Here is a 20,130-nt window from a genome sequence, read left to right as displayed (position 1 = left end):
TATATATATTACTGTAAGTCATTTTTTTCTAAATGTATCATGTATTGCATTGCACTGCTGCCACTAAGTTAACAAATTTCATGACATATGCCAGTGATATTAAGCCTGATTCTGATTCTGAAATATATCCTTTTAGATATATTTTTGCTGTGGAGTGGGCATTAGACAAGACCATATAGAATAATAAAGAACAGAATCAAGAAATCCTATGTCAAGGATTGAGTCATAGGTCTTGAAGTGTTTCTTCTGGAGGGAGTAATTTGGTAATTTTGTAAATTGATAAATTGGTTCATTATAGTCACATGTATCGAGATACAGTGTAAACCTTGTCTTGTATTACCATAAGACCATAAGATATAGGAGCAGAATTAGGTAATTTGGCCCACTGAGTCTGCTCCCCCATTTCATCATAGCTGATCCAATTTTCCCTACAGCCCCAATCTCTTCATATCCCTTCATGCCCTGAGCAATCAAGAATCAAAAGTGCATTGAGGTAGTTAAAGGTAAAACAACAACAGAATGTAGAACTGATTATTACAGTTGCAGTGAAAGGGCAGTGCAGATAAACAAATAATGTGCAAGGCCATTATAAGGTAGACTGTGAGGTCAAATGTCCGCTTTTTCACACTAGGGTACTGTTAAATCATCTTATAACAGTGAGACAGAAGCTGACTTTGAGCCTGGTGGTACATGGTTTCAAAATTTGACCGCTTCTTTTTGATTTGATGGTGGAGTAGAGGGAATACCTGGGATGAATATAGACTTTGGTTGCTTTACTGAGGTAACAAGTGGTATAAACTAGGGGAGCGGCTGGCTTCCATGATGTGTAAAATTGTATCCAAACTCTGCAGTTTCTTAAGGTTATAAACAGAGCAGATGCTATATCAAAACATGATGTATCTGGGCAGATTGCTCTCTTTGGTGCATCTATAAAAATTGGTGGGGAACAAAGGGTAAATGCCAAATTTATTTTTCATCTTGAGGTAGCAGAGGCACAGGTGAGCTCTCCTAGCTATGATACATATGTGATTGGATGAGGACAGGCTATTGGTAATCTCTTCTAGAAACTCGAAGTTGTCAACACTTTCAATCTCAGCACTATTGCTGTATAGAGTATCATGTGCACTGCCTCCTTCCTGAAGTCAATGACCAGCTCTTTCGCTTTACTGATATTGAGGGGAAGATTGCTGTCCTGAAACTAGGCTTTCTACCTCCTCCCTTTACTCCAACTCATTGTTATTTGAGATACATTCGCTACGCTATTATCACCTGCAAAGTTGTTGATTGAGCTAGAACAAATATGGCCACAGTCAGAGTGTAAAAATATTGGCAATGTAAGCCTCTGCTTATGGGGTCTGTGGGCTATTTTCTTTCAGTTGAGGCATGATGGGCTTTCCAGTCCAAGGTGTTTGCTGTTGAAGAGTGCCTGGTTGTCAAGCAAATCCTGGTGTTTCTTGGTGGCAAAGTTAAGAATCCCTTCACAAATGTTAATTATCATGGTCCTCAGCACAGACCAGATGCCATGGACTCTGAAGATGCCATTGGTTAGGGATTGTCAGGTTGTCACTCTCTAATCAGAGCTATCTTTGTGCAGTTTTGAGGTATTTGGTATTGATTAATGTTCAGCAGCATTTTTGTTGCCAATATTTTTGAGGATAGATGCAGTATCAGAGCAGATGGGGAGGTAGTCAGTCCATTAACCAATTTAGTGATGCAGTTAACTTGACAGACACTTCTTAGGCGATATCATATTCTAACAATTTCCAGTGCCTTGATAGATCAAAGGTGTTCCCTTGAAGTCTGCTGAAGAGAGTTCTGGTCGTGAAAAGTCTGCCTCGAGCACATTGCCATGGGAGGGACTCCACAGGATTTATCTTCCCATAGTTGCTACTAAACAATCACATAATTCCAAACATTTGTGTCCTTACCAACTCTGGCACTGAAGTCGTCCCCCTGGATCATTACTTTTCCCTGGACCATGGTTCAGGGTATTCACAAGAAAGCACAGCGGAGAGCTTCCATAGTTAAAGCATTTGTTTTGATGACTGTAATATCTAAGTGAGCTGAGGAGTCATGAGTGCTGCACACTGAAATTTCTCCACTCTTTCACTGCTTTTTTTAAGTAGCTTTTGGGCAAGTGGACTGCATGTTGTTGGAAATTACTCCAAATGTTTTCACATTTGTTCTGCAATGGCATTGGGGCACAATTTATGATTAGAATGGTCAATAATTTCACATTTGTTTCAATCATAGCTTATGGCAATACAATATTGGTAATGAGGGACAGCAGGGTGGGGGGGGGGGCCTGCTGAGGTGGAGATCAGACAAAAGATGGTTCCTTATAATTACCACAAGAAACACAAGTATTCCCAAGAAAGTACATACAATGTGCACTTTCTTCCTCACCACGTAGCTGAGTCAAACATAAATTATGTTTCATAAGAGCCAAGTAAATGTGGAAGAAAATAATAGGCCATGTTGACCAAGTTTAATGAAGGGAAGACAAAGGTTCATATGAACCATAAGCACCAGTATAGACAAGAGTGATGTCAAAACAGTGAAGGGAGTGGGAGATTCAACCTCTGACATTTTAAAGCAGCAATAATAACTTACAAGATAATTTTTTGGAATAAAATGTTTGCTCCTGTCTCATTTATTGTGTTTGCTTTCTTCAATTTTGAAGAAAGGACATTGGACAAGGGCATTTGACAAGGTTCCTCATGGTAGGCTTTTTCAGAAAGTCAGAAGGCATAGGATCCAGGGAAGTTTGGCCAGGTGGATTCAGAATTGGCTTGCCTGCATAAGGCAGAGGGTCGTGGTGGAGGGAGTACATTCAGATTGGAGGGTTGTGACTAGTGGTGTCCCACAAGGATCTGTTCTGGGACCTCTACTTTTCATGACTTTTATTAACGACCTGGATGTGGGGATAGAAGGGTGGGTTGGCAAGTTTGCAGATGACACAAAGGTTGGTGGTGTTGTAGATAGTGTAGAGGATTGTCAAAGATTGCAGAGAGACATTGATAGGATGCAGAAGTGGGCTGAGAAGTGGCAGATGGAGTTCAACCAGGAGAAGTGTGAGGTGGTACACTTTGGAAGGACAAACTCCAAGGCAGAATACAAAGTAAATGGCAGGATACTTGGTAGTGTGGAGGAGCAGAGGGATCTGGGGGTACATGTCCACAGATCCCTGAAAGTTGCCTCACAGGTAGATAGGGTAGTTAAGAAAGCTTATGGGGTGTTAGCTTTCATAAGTCGAGGGATAGAGTTTAAGAGTCGCGATGTAACAATGCAGCTCTATAAAACTCTGGTTTGGCCACACTTGGAGTACAGTGTCCAGTTCAGGCTGTGGAAGCATTGGAAAGGGTACAGAGGAGATTTAGCAGGATGCTGCCTGGTTTAGAGAGTATGGATTATGATCAGAGATTAAGGGAGCAAGGGCTTTGTGGTGAACTATGTGCCTGTCTGGACACGCCCCCTTCTGACTGCTCCTGTGGCTCCTCCCACAGGCCTCTGTATAAAGGCGATCGAGGTCTGATCCTCTGCCTCATTCTCCAGGATGTAATATGATGGTCACTTACTGCTGGTTCCTTCTTCAGTCAATAAAAGCCAATATCTCGCCTTACGTCTCAGAGTGAGTTATTGATGGTGCATCAGGCTTTACTCTTTAGAGAGGAGATGAAAGGAGACATGATAGAGGCATACAAGATATTAAGAAGAATAGATAGGGTGGATAGCCAGCGCCTCTTCCCCAGGGCACCACTGCTCAGTACAAGAGGATATGGCTTTAAGATAAGGGGAGGGAAGTTCAAGGGGGATATTAAAGGAAGGTTTTTTACTCAGAGAGTGGTTGGTGTGTGGAATGCACTGCCTGAGTCAATGGTGGAGGCAGATACAATAGAGAAGTTTAAGAGACTACTAGACAGATATAAGGAGGAATTTAAGGTGGGAGGGGTTATATGGGAGACAGGGTTTGAGGGTCGGCACAACATTGTGGGCAGAAGGGCCTGTAATCTGCTGTACTATTCTATGTTCCATGTTCTAATTTCATGTTATTTCCCCATTTAAAATAAAGTTGAATTTGCCAGCATATCACAGTCCAATCAGTTCATTGAAACACAATTTAGCCTACTAGTAATGCATTATCATAGAAAAAAACAGCTAAGATACTAAAAAATAACCTCATAATCTCAGTTTGTCACAAAACACTTTGCTGCTAATGAAGTACTTTTGAAAGTAGAATGGAAAATAGAGTGGCCAATTTGCACAGAACAAGATCCCACCAGAAAAATGAGGAAACAATTGCAAAATCAGTTTCAGTGATGCTGAAAAATATCGTGCAATGGAGTTTTACGTATGAAACTAATAGAACAGATGGGACCTTGGTTTACCAAAAAGGCACCTCTAACATTGCATTATGCCACTGGAGTGTCAGCATAATTTTCTACCTTCTCAAACTTCAGGACTGCAGCTGAGTCACAGCTGACATGTCTTACCCAGTTAAAGAGGAACCCAGCAGGGCAATCACAATTATGTAAGCATGCCTCACCTGGAAAAGGCTAGAGATTAGAGCCATGGTGACGAGAGAAACATGAAAAATGGATCAAACAGGGGATACAGTGAAGAATGAAAAATGAGAAGTGTGTGTGTGCGTGCAGTAATTAATTCATATAGAGAGAGCTCAAGTGCTCTTCATTGGCAAGCAATGTTACAGTATTTTTATGGAAATGGTAACTCTGGCCCATTGTTTAGTGATTCAATTTTCCTCCCTTAATCATTATCTTTCAGCAAAATATGACAAAAAGTGGATAAGTTAAATGTTCAAAATGACGCCACCTATCAAGAGCAGTTTAACAATTCATCCAATACAAAGAACATTTCCTGACACTGCGACAGCTTCTCCTTTTATTCAGTGACATGGGATGGAGGAGGAGGGGAAGAGATGTCAATGTTATAGTATTTACTGTGCAGGCTTTCCCAAGGGAAGTCAAGTGATATCAATTTTTTTAAAAGATGAAGTCAAGCACAAAGATTGATCAAAAGATAAAAGGTTGGAAGCTCCCTTAGCTCTGACCATGACAGATGTGCAAACTACTGCAGAGCAGATATGGCCACTGTATTTTGGATGTCACAAGCTTGTACAGTGGCTCGGTGATAGATTGCTTGCTCACAGGCTTGACTATTTCAGCACATTTTTTTCTCATTAGCAGTGGTTATTGATAAAGAGGTGTCATTCTCAGGATCAAGCCTTTCCCAGTGCTGACAAAGTGGGATAGAGCATATACAGGTTTCAAAGTGTGGGGCTGCATCAATTAGCAGGCAGCAGTGGAGTCGTATAGCACACGTATTTACAAGATTATCTACTGGAGAATGTACCACATGTTTGTGTTACATGCAGAACATCCCACTAAAATACTGCCATCAATTCCATTAATTAAATGACATGGGTGTGATATATTTTCAGCCGCTACTCGTTTATTTTTAAATTTATCTTAATTATTTAACAGCACCGACAAGTCTATGTGGAATCCTAATGAAAGGTCTTGACCAGATTGTCAACTGCTTACTCTTTTCCATAGATGCTGCCTGGCCTGCTGAGTTCCACTAGCATTTTGTGTGTGTTGCTTAAGGCTACATGGATCTTTTCTCCACTGGTAAATATTTTTGATGTAAATCAATCCCCTCCTGATTATCCTCCTCTCGGAGCAATACCTCCTTTTGCTGTCAGGAGTCCCTGGATGCTTCCATCCCATAGCCAAATCTATATTTAAACATAACAAATGAATTTTGATCAGCATCAGAACTGAGCGATACCCTCATCTCAACTGGACTTCCCAGCAGAGATTGCTGAGTAACAAATACAATCCTGAATCGCTGAAATCCCTTTAAAAATAATTGTTCTCCAATGCATGTTGTGCTGGCAAAGAAAGCATCTATTCCCAGTTCTTGAGATGGTTGTAAAAATGTATATACTTAAGGAGGAATATTATCATGAAATCAATTAACAGAACAACAGGAGATCAAACTAGAGCTTTTTGAGCCTTGGTGTTTTCACTAAAAGGGCACTGGCCTTCTGAGCTAATGGTGATTCTTTATTACACCCTGACATTACTCATAATTTCTTAATTGAATTTTCAAATACAGCGTAGGCAGTGACTCACAGTCATTGATCTATAATGACACAAGTTGCAATGAACTGGTAGAAAAAGGAATTGTATCCATAGGCACAAATATGCTCAGCACCCCATGCTCGAAAGGCACATTATCACAGCTTGTCAGGAAAAAAATAAGATGCAGGGCTACGCAGATCTGTTCTTGCAGTAGTTCCATGGCAGAGATAAGGGAGTCATTTCCGGTCCTGCTAGCTGTGAGCAAAGCAAATCGTGAGACAGATCGGGAGAAAATTACTGATTCTCAAGAGCATCCTCAATTACGAAACAGATTGAATAGGTAATGCAAGTGTCAGGGCTGCTGCATTTCTTATTTCTCCATTAGATTGAGCTGCCCCCCTGCGCTCCTTTCACCAATGCAGTATGATCATGGATGCCTCAGGATGCTTCTGCAATTATCTTCCATTTTGCCAGCAGCAAAAATGCAATTAAACTGGAGCTCGTGAATGAAGAAAATCATCAATTTACCTTGAGCATATGTTTGATTTGGCAGCTGACAACATGTAAATGCAGTGAGTTACTGATCCCCTTAAAGCTTTATTTGCTCATTTATACACGGTCTAAACTAAAAACTGCAGCCATAATGCGACTGGGTTAGGGTGGTGTTCATGTTGTGTCCAATGCTTTATCTATGAAATGGATTATGCTCCTTCCCTGTCAAAGCCAGACAATTCAATAACTTTTAGAAATCTAGTGGCTCATCTGTTATCTGACCTGACCTACAAACTCTGATTTAGTGACAAGTGATCAAATTACAAATCCCCCAAGCCTAATTAAATGCAATTGTTGAGGGCTAGGAAATGCTTGGAGGCTAAGAAATATTGTGCAGCTATTGCACAGTGTTGAAATGTGTTTCCTTCTCCCTTTTCATTGGACATTCTCAGATTTATTTTTGGATATAATTAGGGTCAACAAGGTATGATAGCTGACCCACAAATTTTAAATAACTCGGCATCTCCTCTGTTTTATTTCTTTGGCATTCCAGCTTGAAAAGAGGAACATAAAGCATCCTTGGAGGAGAGAGAGGAGGCTGGGTTGATGAAATCCAATATGCAAAAGCTCATCCTATTTCTGCAGCAACTTTGTGTGTCGAACATGCTTCATAGAAGAAGCTTCATTCAAGTTGCCCGGCCAAGGTAGGTGAAAACAACCCAAACTAAATGCAGCATTTTCATTTAAAAATTATACATTTCTTACTTACCTACAGCTGTCTTATTCTTGCTAGGGCGTTTAAAGTCAACTGTGACTCAATCGCTACTCAATTCTCACTTCAGAGATTTAGCACAAAATTTTAGGCCAACACCCTACTGCAGCAACAAAGGATTCATTCTTTATTGGAGAGGCTGGCCTGGACAGTCTGGTGCACCCAGACCTGTGGACTGGAGCGCTCTGTTGCTGGACATCATGTTAATTTCAGCCAGTAGGCAATCCATAGACTGGCTTCCATGTCACACATGTTATCCATTCTTATGTAAGCCTGAATGGGCCTGTGGTGTGGTTTGGTGTTGCAGGAGGGAATGATGAAGAGCCCTCAAAGTTCCGTGCTGCCATTGCTCTGCTGGTGTGTTTCTATGTGAGACGCAAGTTGGAATTGTGGGGAATAAAAAAGGAGGCATGGAAGTCTAGTGCTTGCACTAGGAGGTGCTTGTGAGGAGGCAGGTGTACGTGGGGGAGTACGAGGATTCAGAGCCTTGCCTTGTGTAGTCGCTGAGGGTATGAATGGACTAAGGTTCCCTGAAGATGGGTCAGGCTGAGGGTCAAATATTGCTAGTGAAGAGCGCAAGATCTTTATTGGTGACATTAGCGCATCATGGAGGCCTGAGTGCCTGGTGATAGGAGCAGACCTTCGAGATATGGAAAGATCAGAGAATTGGAATAGTGAGGGGTAGATAATTCACTGGAAGCAAGAGTGTCATGGTTATAGGGTTCTAGTCACTGGAAATATCACCATATCTTGAAAGTACAGAGAAAGCCAGTCGAGAAAAAAGAAATGGCCCAACTTTACCATAATGGTTGAAACCACAATGACAATGCACCTGAACTTGGAAATTGTCTAGGGGCATAAGGATGTCTGAATCATATGCCAAAGTACCTGGCTCCATTTCTAGAGAGATGCAGAATAGCACGTAAAGGCCACTTTTGGGTTTCACAGTGATAATAAGATGGAGTTTCAAATTCATTAAGCTGCTCAAAAGTGCAAAACAATTTTATTTTTTGGCTGTTACCTTTCAGATGAGATTTTGTACAATATATATCAACCCAGTGCTCCCATGGGAGGATGTAAAAGATCTCATGGCACCATCCAAAGAACACAACAGGCATTCTGCACCATGTTTATTCATTAGTCTTCAGTAAAAGAAAATAACACCTAGTCATTACATATGTTAACTATGGGAGCATGCTGTGTGTGAATGTGATGTCAAATTCCAATAGGAATCACACTTCACAAGTATTAAATTGAAAATACTGGAAACACTCAGCAGTTCAAGTAGCATCTGTGGAAAGCATAGTTTTTAAGAGCTTTTGGGAAATAGTGTGATAGTGGAAAGTGCTGTATAAATGCAAGCCCTTTACTGTACTTTTGATAACCAGTATTTTCAACTTGTCTAAAAGAATATCTCGCTTTCTGCTATTGCAAGAATTTACCAGCATGAAGTGATTTATATGCTTTGCCTAGCTCACTGAATCATCCATCCCTACAAGAAGATACCTGAACTCCACTCCTTGACATCTGGATTGAGATTCGACAGGTCTTCTTAAAGAACAAGAAGAAAGCAGAATCCTATGAAATAGCATTGCACTGCACGTCATATCTCGGGTGCAATGCACTATTTTTGCTTTCATTGCAATGTATGCTGCAGTTGAAAGATTTTTGTTGAAGCATTGCAAGCAACTCAACGTGCCTGGCTGATGAAATCTGAATGTCATGATTTGTCTTAAAGTTAAAATATATTACAAAGGCCTTAGCTGAATAATGTAGCAGTTAAAATGCATATATGAACACTCAAGGCCTCCAGGGACCCTCTGTTCAATATGGTTACTGTTGAAACCATTCTTTCTTACTGTTTCCACTGTTTCTTTTCAAAAAGCAACAAGTCCAAATATCATCTGCAGATGGAGCTAGAGTGTCAGCTTTAATCCAGCACACGTTTCCTCAGAATACAAGTTTATATGTTCAACAGCAATTCAACTACTGTCAATTGTCATTCAACAGTTTATGTAATCACTAAAAGAGCATTCTTTTTTTAAATACGAATGTAGTATAATATGTGAAAACTTTGTGCAGAGATAACGAGTGGATGAAATCTTGCTCTTTGTATGAATAACTGCTCTAATGTTCATACAAGGTACCCTCCCGGATTATACAAAGCCAAGGAAAGAATAATAACTAACTATAGGCAAATTTGTGGGTGGACAATGTGGTTATCAGCAAATTATCAGCCATTATAAATGCTATTTAGCAAAGGAAGGTCAGTAAAATCCATTAGAAACCATAACCTAATAATTTTATGCTTTTTGATGCAATTACTTTTTAAAAAAGGGCAAAAGAGGTGAAATCACAAATGCGCACAAATGGAAGCATTCACACATTGCTGCTACATTGGCCATAATTTGTATGCCACAATCCCACATGTTATCTTGCACTGCTGACCTGTTTTTAAGTCAAAAGCACAGGGCACATTCCAGCTGACAATCCAGAGCTGCACAGAACAATCCTGTAAGTTGGCTGTAATCACATGAGCACAGGAACAGCACCCTCTTTTTTTATTACAGGAATCTATTGCTGGGTGCATGTCTTGTCCTTTAAAATGCAAAATGTACTTGACAGAAAACTGAAATGTTAGACGTGAATCTGTTAAGGTTTTCTCATCCAGCTTCTATTTCTGCACTTCTCAGTGATGCAGATGCAGACTGATGCTAGGATAAAGTTCTCCGGGCATAGACAGGCTGTCGCCACCTCACCTAAATGGCCTTTATTTCATAGAAAACATTAAATAAAAGAGATTTTGATCAAATGACAAGACCATGCCTTAAAATGAATTGTACTTTTTGAAGTTAATTCATAAAAACCTAACCACCATATCTAAGTGGTGGAAGATACTTTCAATATCATATTTATGGGAATGATAAGAAACAAATACAATGATTCATAAAAATAATCTGTTTTGCAATGACTATCAAAACCCAAGTTTTACTCATGACAACACCAGATTTGACAGTATCTTACACTGAAATTGTACATTAATCTACTTTTTTAAAAAAATGCTGTACTAACTGGCACTTTTACCTTTTGTATGAGATGTACAGACTTTTGTACAGCACATTGTATATGGATATCAGCCAAGGCCATTCAGTAATGATCAAAGCTTCTTCAGATCTGAACTCACCAGCATTTTTGAACTAGAATAATAAAGCAACAAAACTTCAACAAAGGTGCATTGTCATTTGGGATTGCAGAATTTTAGACAACTGAGCAAGATGAATACCTAGATTCCAGATTGAATGCATTGAATGCTTGCTACACAAGTAAATCTGAAAGAGGTTAAGGAGTACATTCAACAAATTGGCATACTGGTTCAGATTCAATACAAAAAAGCCACTATTAAACAAGGGACTACACTTGATCCTGACCCTAGAGCCTACTGCCCAAAGTAATTACATGCCAGGCTGGTTAGGTGATTACAATGGCTGATGGCTATTATGGTCTTGGCTGTGAGAAAATCTGTGAATGGAACTCTGCAAAAGCGATGCTCCAGAATGAGTGGTAATAGCAGAGTACCCTTTCAAGTAGGTGTGTGATATATCCTTCTCAGACTATTAAGAGAGTGAAATGTTTCATTTGCTGTCAGAAACAAATTGGAAACAAATTGGAAACAAATCATTATGGCTAAGAGACTCCAAAACGAGTTGCACCAACCATTGTAATTTTTTGCTTGTCTGATGTTGAATTCTCAGTACAACTCAAGACATTTAACTTAACTGAAAATGATAGAAACTTCCAAAGCCACAGAAATTTACAACAGTGGATTAAATAGCTAAAATTAAGCAATTTACTAACAGAGAGCATTAGTAACATTCCTGCTGATTACCCAGTGAGAACATTCTTGCCTTCAGCATTGTGATTGTTTCCTGTATCTGATGGCTGTGACAGGCTTAACGTAGCAACTGCACCCTCAGGCCATAAGCAGTACCAGCTCAATGTTTAAATTAAACAACTCAAACTTCAATTGTAGCAGCTGCTAAACTTTGACAATGGAGTGCAAATTTGGAGGTGAGGAGGGGATGTTTGAAATGGAGGGATTGATGTTTCGACTTTGGACTGGGGGATTCTGAATATTTGAATCTAGATTTTATGCATTGGAAATTTCATGTTGCACCACAGCTACAGACTGTGAGGTGTGCAGATCATGGATGAACACTGGTCTCTGGTACTTCTGGTGATTTGGCCAATATGGTGTGGTCAGGTTATTCTTCGTAACATTGAATGTACCTCTCCCTCACTATTGAGCTTGGAGTTATTATGACACACCTTTGCTTATTATTTTAGCACCATCATTGCACAATGTTTATAGGGCAAGATACAGCGTGCTGAAAAACTTCTTAACGTGAATTATCAAACAGCACCCTAACACATGCATCAAGACAGATAGCTAAGGTCTTAGTCAAAGATAGAGCTATTATTGTGGGAAGAAGGTGAGCCTTTCTTGGTTGGCTGCCAGAGACTAATTGTGATCCATGGGGGTCTGTGTTGGGAGCAATTCTTTTTACGCCACATGTCAATGATTGATGATTAAATTGATAGCTCTGTGCAAAGTTTGCAGATGACATGAAGATGGATGGAGGGTCAGGTAGTATTGAGGAAGTAGAAAGGCTACAGAAGGACTTGGACAGATTAGGAGAATGGGCAAAGAAGTGGCAGATGGTGTACAGAGTCAGGAATTGTATGGTCATGCACTTTGCTAGAAAAAGGGTTGACTATTGTCTAAATGGAGAGAAAATACCAAATAAAAATGAGGTGCAAAGGGACTTTACATGGGAGTCCTTACATAGGACTCCCTAGAGGTTAATTTGCAGGTTGAGTCTGTGGTGAGGATGGCAAATGCAATGTTAGCATTCATTTCAAGAGGACTAGAATATAAAAATGAGGGTATAATGTTGAGATTTATAAAGCACTGGTGAGGCCTCACTTGGAGTATTGTGAGCAGTTTTGAGCCCCTTATCTTAGAAAGGACGTGCTGAAACTGGAGAGGGTTCAAAGGAGGTTCACGAAAATGATTCCAGACTGAATGGCTTATCATATGAAGAGCATTTGATGGCTCTGGGCCTGTACTCACTGGAATTCAGAAGTATGAGGGGTGACCTCATTGAAACCTATCGAATGGTGAAAGGCCCTATTAGAGTAGATGTGGACAGGATGTTACCTATGGTGGGAGAGTCTAAGACCAGAGGACATTGCTTCAGAATAGAGGAGCATCCTTTTAGAACTGAGGTGAGGAGAAATTTCTTTAGCCAGAGAGTGATGAATCTGTAGAATTCTTTGCCACAGGCAGCTGTGGAGGCCGTCTTTACGAGGGGTTATTGATGCTTGTGGCTAAGGTAGAAGGAAATAAGTTATTAACTTCAAACTTTCTGCATAATCACTCTAAGGGTTGACTTGCATGTGCATGTAACAAGAGCTGTATAACTCATCTCCTTCTACCTTAGGCCAAAAACTTATCAATCACCCATCTGTCAACACACACAAAATGCTGGTGGAACGCAGCAGGCCAGGCAGCATCTATAGGGAGAAGCACTGTCAACGTTTCGGGCTGAGACCCTTCGTCAGCACTGAAACGTCGATAATGCTTCCCTATAGATGCTGCCTGGCCTGCTGCATTCCACCAGCATTTTGTGTGTATTGCTCAAATTTCCAGCATCTGCAGATTTCCTTGTGTTTGCTTTTTGAAATCACCCATCTGTGGATACTTTCTGCAGGTCCAAGATCTGTATGCTCCACAACCGCTGGACTAAGTGTGTAAATGTAGGAGGGGACTGCGTTGAAAAATAAATGTGCTAGATTTTCTAAAATTGACTCCTTCTACTTTAGGCCATGAACATCAATCACTCATATTTATGTTTAAGGTAGAAGTTGATACATTCTTGATTGTTCAGGACATGAAGGGATATGTGTGAGAAGGCAGGAGATTGGGGCTTAGAGGAACATTGGATCAGGCATGATAAAATGGCAGAGCAGACTCAACGGGCCAAATGGTCTATTAATTGTGCTCCTATGTCTTATGGTCTTATTAGAAAGCATCCTAAAAAGAGGAAGTAGTGTTGGAATGTCACAGGGAAGGAATTTCAGAGTTCATGTCTTGGTGGCTGTAGGCATGGTTGCTAATCATGGAAATGCAATAGCCCAAAATGGAAGAGAGCAATGGCTCTCTAAAGTTACAGTGCCTAGCAAAAATAATCAATCCCAACCTTTTGTTTAAACAAATGTGTTTTAAAATCAGGGACTTTGTATCACTAAAGAAAGCATATCCTTGCCAATTCAGACTTGCCAATGTCAGTTAGAAGATATTGTGCAGATGTGGAAGATGTGGTCTTAATTGTTACTTGTAGATATGCTTAGCCACATAGTAGCATGTATAGAAATAGTCAAGCAGGGGTTTTAAACATCTCACCCCGGGGGTAGCTCAGTGTTGATGGTCAGTAAGGAAGAGAACAACTCCCACCAACATATCACCTGTGGAACCAGAGGAGCCAACATACTTGAGCACTGTTACACCACCATCACAAACTCTTACTGTGCCGTCCCACACTCACACTTTGGAACATCTGATCACCTTCTGTAACTTCTGCTCCCAGTGTATAAGACTAAAGACCACATCGCCAGTGGTGTGGACCAAGAAAGTATGGTCAAGGGAGTAGAGTGGCACTAGCAGGACTGCTTTGAGTGGGTAGATTGGACTGTTTTCAGGGATTCATCTTTGAGTCTATATGAATATGCCACAGTTATCACTGACTTCATAAAGACCTGTGCCAATGAATATGTGCCTTTGAGAAAATACCAAGCACACCCAGACTAAAAGCTATGGATGAACTATGGGAATTTTAATCAGCTGAGGGTGGGATCTGTGGTTGTCAAGTCCTGCGATCCAAAACAAAACGGGAAATCCATGTACAAATAATGGAAGGCTACTTGAAGGGTGAAAAATGAATTCTGATTGAGGTTAGAAACAGAATCAAGCATGTGTCAGCTGGCAGGATTTGCAGGTCATTACAAAGCAAAGCCTAACATCATGAATAGCTATGATGCTTCACTCCCAGATGAGCTCAATGTCTTTTATGTATGCTTTGAAAGGGAAATTTAAACTATGCTTTTGCAAATCTCTGCTGTTTCTGGTAACCCTTTGATCTGTCTCAGAGGCTGACATTTGAACATCTTTCAAGAGGGTAATCCCTCGCAAGGTGTCAGGCCCTCATTGTGTATCTGGTAGAGCTCTGAAAAATTGTGCCAATGTACTGGCAGGAGTGTTCAAGGTGTTCGGTCCCTCACTGCTGCAGTTGGAAGATCCCATCCAGTTCAAGAGGATAACAATCATACCAGTGTCTAAGAAGGGCATGGTGAGTTGCCTCAATGATTATCACCAAAGTGGCACACACTTCAACTGTGATGAAATGCTTTGAGGTGTTGGGCATGGCTAGAATCAACTCCTGCTGAAGCAAGAACTGGACTTGCTGCAATTTGGCTATCTCCAGAATGGGTCTAGAGCAGATGGAATCTCATTGGATCACCTGGACTATAGTAATAATTACATTGGGATGCAGTTTATTGATTACAGCTCAGTGTTCAGCACAATCATACCCTCATTTCTAATCAACAGTGTCCAAAACCTGGTCCTCTGCACCTCTTGCTGCAACTGGATTCTTGACTTACTCACTGGGAGACTACAGTCTGCAGATCGGAAATAATATTATCTCCTTGCTGACGATAACACCGGTGCACCTCAAGGATGCATGCTTTGCCCACTGCTCTATTCTCTCTGAGGCCATGCTGGTGTAGCCAGGCACAGATCAAACACCATCTATAAATCTGGTGATGGCACAACTATAGCCCGCAGAATTTCAGATGGTGACAAGCAGGCATACAGGGGCAAGGTAGATCAGCTGATTGTGTGGTGTTGCAGCAACAAACCTGCACTAAATATCAGTAAGACCAAAGGATTGATTGTGGACTTCAGGAAGGGGATCGTCATTGACAGATCAGCAGTGGAGAGGTTGAGCAGTCTCAAGTTCCTGGGGTACCATGCTGAACCCAATATGTTGACACAATTACAAAGAAGGCACAACAGCATCTATACATCATTAATAGCTTGAGGAGAATTGGTATGTTACCAAAGACTCAAAAATTTCTACCGAGCTACTGGTTGCATCTCTGTCTGGTATCCCAGGGCCACTGGACAGGATCAGAAAAAGCTGCAGTTTCATCATGGGCTCCAGCCTCCTGAGCATCAAGGACATCTTGAAAAGCAATGCCTCAAAAAGGGGGTATCCATCATTAAGGACATGCCCTCTTCTCATTGCTACCATTAAGGAGTAGGTACAGGAGCCTAAAGACACACTCAATGCTTAAGGATCAGCTTCTTCCCCTTTTCCATCAGTTTTCTGAATGAGCAATGAACACTACCTCCGTATTGAACTACATATACATACACACACACACACACACACACACACACACACACACACACACACACACACACACACATACATATATAAAATGTCATGAAATTTAAATTGGATAATAGTTCATTGCAATTAATAATAAAAACTATAAATTACCACAATTATATATACAGTGACTTGCAAATGTATTCAGCCCCCAACCTTTTGACACAAAAATGAATACTAACAGCATGGAGTTTAATCAATTTAACTGAGATTTTTAGTTTATGAATCACATGTTCATTATTAATAGTATAGCCCAAGAACTAACAATTCAAAAACTGAAATGCCAGTACTTCAAAAGTTTTCATCCCCTTTGCTCAATACTTAGCAACACCTCTTAGTGCTATTACAGTGAGTCGTCTTTTTTGGATAAATCTCTATACTAATGTACCAATAACAATATTGTTGTTGACAGAATCACATATGGTGATGAGTCAATGAGTGGTATGTGCTGTAAGATAGGTCAACTGGTTGAGTAGTGTCATAACTACTCTGTGCTCAGCATTGCCAAAACCAAGAACTGATTGTGGAAGTTTCAGGGAACAATAGAAAGACTGAAATTTGTCATAATAACTTCTGTTCTTTCATGCCTAACAGCATTACAGTAAGTAAATTGATACAATTCTTCTCATTCCTATGAATTATACAAAAAGTCTTACATGTTTTCCGTGCCTCAAAAGTCTAGGTGAAGTTCCCAAATTATGAACTAAATGCTGAAACTTGTAAAATTTTGGCAAGATAAATTCCGCAATCATCTGTCCTAACCTCAATCATCTCATCTGCCTTCTCCCATTGAGCAAGACCTCCTGAAAAAAAAGTTGCCGCACAAATATAAATCTACCATCCTGCCATTGTTATGGTCTCCACCACTAGTCTAAGTGCATGCAGTTGCAAATATCTGGAAGTATCCACATTTCTAAATTATTTCAATGAGTTTGAGCAAGACCAAGAAAAATTCTCCATTATTTTGAGGACAACAAATGTATATCTTTTATTTTGAATGTCAGTACAACACAATTTTAAAGGATGAAGTTCAATAACCCTGTAACATCATGCTGAAATCTGTACCTACCAATTTTCAGTTGGGCCCACATTCAGAAAATACACAGAGTATCAAGTTATTGATTTTGTCCTAAAATATTATTCGCTTCACAATTGTTGATGCATCTACTCTTTGCTTCCAGATGTTTGTTTTGTTTTGATTTCAAATTGCGATCACTTACAGCTTTCTATTTTTATCTGACCAGCCATTAATCTCTGCAAAATTCTGGCATCCAGTGTGGAGACACTGTCTCCATTGCACTACAGCTATCAAAATGTTAATGGTATTAAAGACTTCAAAGGTGCTTTTTCTTGACCCTGAAAGTCAGCCTCTTCACATTAAATGTGTCACTCACTTTGAGCAGCACAGGAAGATTAATGGGTAATAATGAAAATAATAACAGCATTTATGTAATTTCTCACCAGTTCAGTAAAAAATGAGATAGCTTATTTTGTAAGACATGCATTTCAGTTATTTTGTTACTGTCTGCCTTATCCTCCATTATTTTTTGATGTAGTATCCTTGTTACCATGTGGTTCCCACATCCCCGAACATTGCAAATGATCTCTTGGGCAAATTTTCACATTACTCTGAGACATTTTGTATTTTGGTCCAACGCAATGCACTTTCCTGTGACCTCCATCATCAGTTATGGAGATCTGAATACATTTATATATTCTTCTTCTGTTGATGAGATAACTAGCCTACTTCATCCAAAAACATCTTCTTGGCAAAGATGGTTGCACTATGCATTTCTGTGCTGTTCAGGTTATTTTCAAATGCAGCCATTTAAAAGGGTAGATTCTTCATGGTGTATTACAGAAGGTGTCTATGGTTCTCTGGTATAGCTATCTAATTACTTCCATTCCAATGTTCTTTCCCAGAGCTATATTTGCTTTCTGTTAAGTATTTATCAAATTTTTTTCTGAATATTATTCAGCACAAATTTGTTGTGGTACATTCCAGATTATAATAGTGCTTTGGATAAAATCATTGCTCTTATGCTGTAGTATACTCTATCTATTTCTGTGAAAGAAAATCTGAAATATGTGCATTCCAATTTTTTTTAAATTTTTAATTGAAGACTGTTTCTAAATCCTATCTGCAACAATAACAATGGTGTTATACTATTGTGTACTTCTAGCCAACTCAGAAACCAGGAAGTAGAGACTGGGAACACTGCTTGCTTCAAAATAAGGTAACTTCCTGTTTATTTGCTGTCTACATCATCATGGAATTTGAGAATTCAAGGCACAGTGAGGGAAAAATGGCATGTAAATACATGCTCATATAATTGAGGGAATAATAACAGTGCAGATTTTGTTGAAGTTATGATGGAAATGGACTTGAATTCTAAGTGACAGTCTAAACTAATGCCCGGGTAAAACAGAGTGAGACAGCTTGAAGGAGAACAGTCACACTACCTGATGCTAGAGTCATATCTGCGCCCTAATACCCAGTTTATATGCCAAGATTATGATTGGAAATAAGCTGTTTCAGGTGGTGGGAAATACAGCTACTCAACCCAATTAACACACTAGGCTGAATCGTGCAGGTAGGGGAGAGGCCTGAGTTTAGTGATGTGAATAAATACATCATTAGTTCTGTGGCTCAATTACTGTACAACAGAACAGGTAAGATGAAATCAACGAGAAGGAAAGAAAGCAGATTATTTAACCCCATGGGTTGCACAATCAGGGAAGTTATAATTTGAAAAGTATGCATAGGGGATGACATTAAAAAAAAACAATTTTAAAAATTCTTAGTTTACAAAAGTGTAAATCAAAGTTCAACATTCAAAGTAAAATTCATTATCAAAGTACATATGTTTCACCACATATAACCCTGAGATTCATTTCCCTGCAGGCATATTCAGCAAATCTATAGAATAGTAACTATAACAGGATCAATGAAAGATCAACCAGAGTGCAGAAGACAACAAACTGCAAATGAAAATATAAATAAATAGCAATAAATAACAAAAATATAAAATACAAAGATAAAGAATACTTAACATTAAATAATTGTTTGTGGGAACATCTCAATGGTTGGGCAAGTGGGTGTCGTTATCCCTTTTTGCTCAACAGCCTCATGGTTGAAGGGTAGTAACTGTCTTGAACCTGCTTGTGTGAGTCCTGAGTCTCTTGTACTTTCTACCCAATGGCAGCAGAGAGAAAAGTGCACGACCCGGATCTGCTCCAACAACAAATGAAGCAGACTAAAAAGGCAAAAATAATTGTTTTTTTAAATCTATCAAAACTGTTGTATAACTTCAGAAATTCTTTGTAAGTAATTGAAATTGGACTGACAGGTGCATTTGGTGATAATCTTAATAAGGAGTGACTTTCTCAAATTTACTGATAGTGACTGAGAGACAAGAAACTAAGAAAGGACACCAAAAGGCAGAACTTACTGCACTCTAATAACTAACAATATTACGCCAGTAAATAAAAACATAGATTTTTAATTACAAATGCTTCAACTTTAACTTTTGAGTTAAATCTAATATTTTGTTGAGATCATAATAGTTACACTAAATTATTCTGCTATAACTTAATAGTTTTAAAACATCATTTCAGCCAGGGATAAACTTTGAATGAATCTCAGACTGTGATTACACTGAATTTAACTATAATAATGAAATTTGCTGCCTTAATTTGAAAAGAAAATTACCAATTAAATAAACATGTCAAGTTCAAGCTATAACAAGTTTCACACTAATCATAAAACTTCTGCTTCAGTATTTATAAATTGCTTTAAATTGATGAAAGGGGGAGTGTGTAATCTTGGCTGAGTCAACTGGCAAGATATTTATGATATTAGTAAGGTTATGATAGCATTCAATAAGCATTAAACCTCCCTTTCCCATCACCCAATCATAAAACTCCCACTCTCAAATCCAATAAGTCCCCCACTTCAATAAGTATTCTATTACAAACAAGATTAACCTGAATATAACTCTGAGGTAATGCTCGATCTAAATCCATCCAAAATATGGATTCAACTCTAAAATAGATTTAAATGATTGTAAATCCAACTTAATTGCTAAGTCTATGCATTAATTTAGCTCCAAATTTGAAGGTAATCTAATCTCCAAACTTTAAATGTAACTTATGGCTTAAACTAGCTAAAATCATTAAGTATTGAAACTGAATAGAAAAGCAAGATTAATTGAAGCCTGTCAGTTGGAGAACAACATACCACGAC

Source organism: Hypanus sabinus, chromosome 4, assembly GCF_030144855.1.
Source record: "Hypanus sabinus isolate sHypSab1 chromosome 4, sHypSab1.hap1, whole genome shotgun sequence".
In the NCBI taxonomy this organism is placed as follows: domain Eukaryota; kingdom Metazoa; phylum Chordata; class Chondrichthyes; order Myliobatiformes; family Dasyatidae; genus Hypanus; species Hypanus sabinus.
This window is presented reverse-complemented; position numbering follows the sequence as displayed.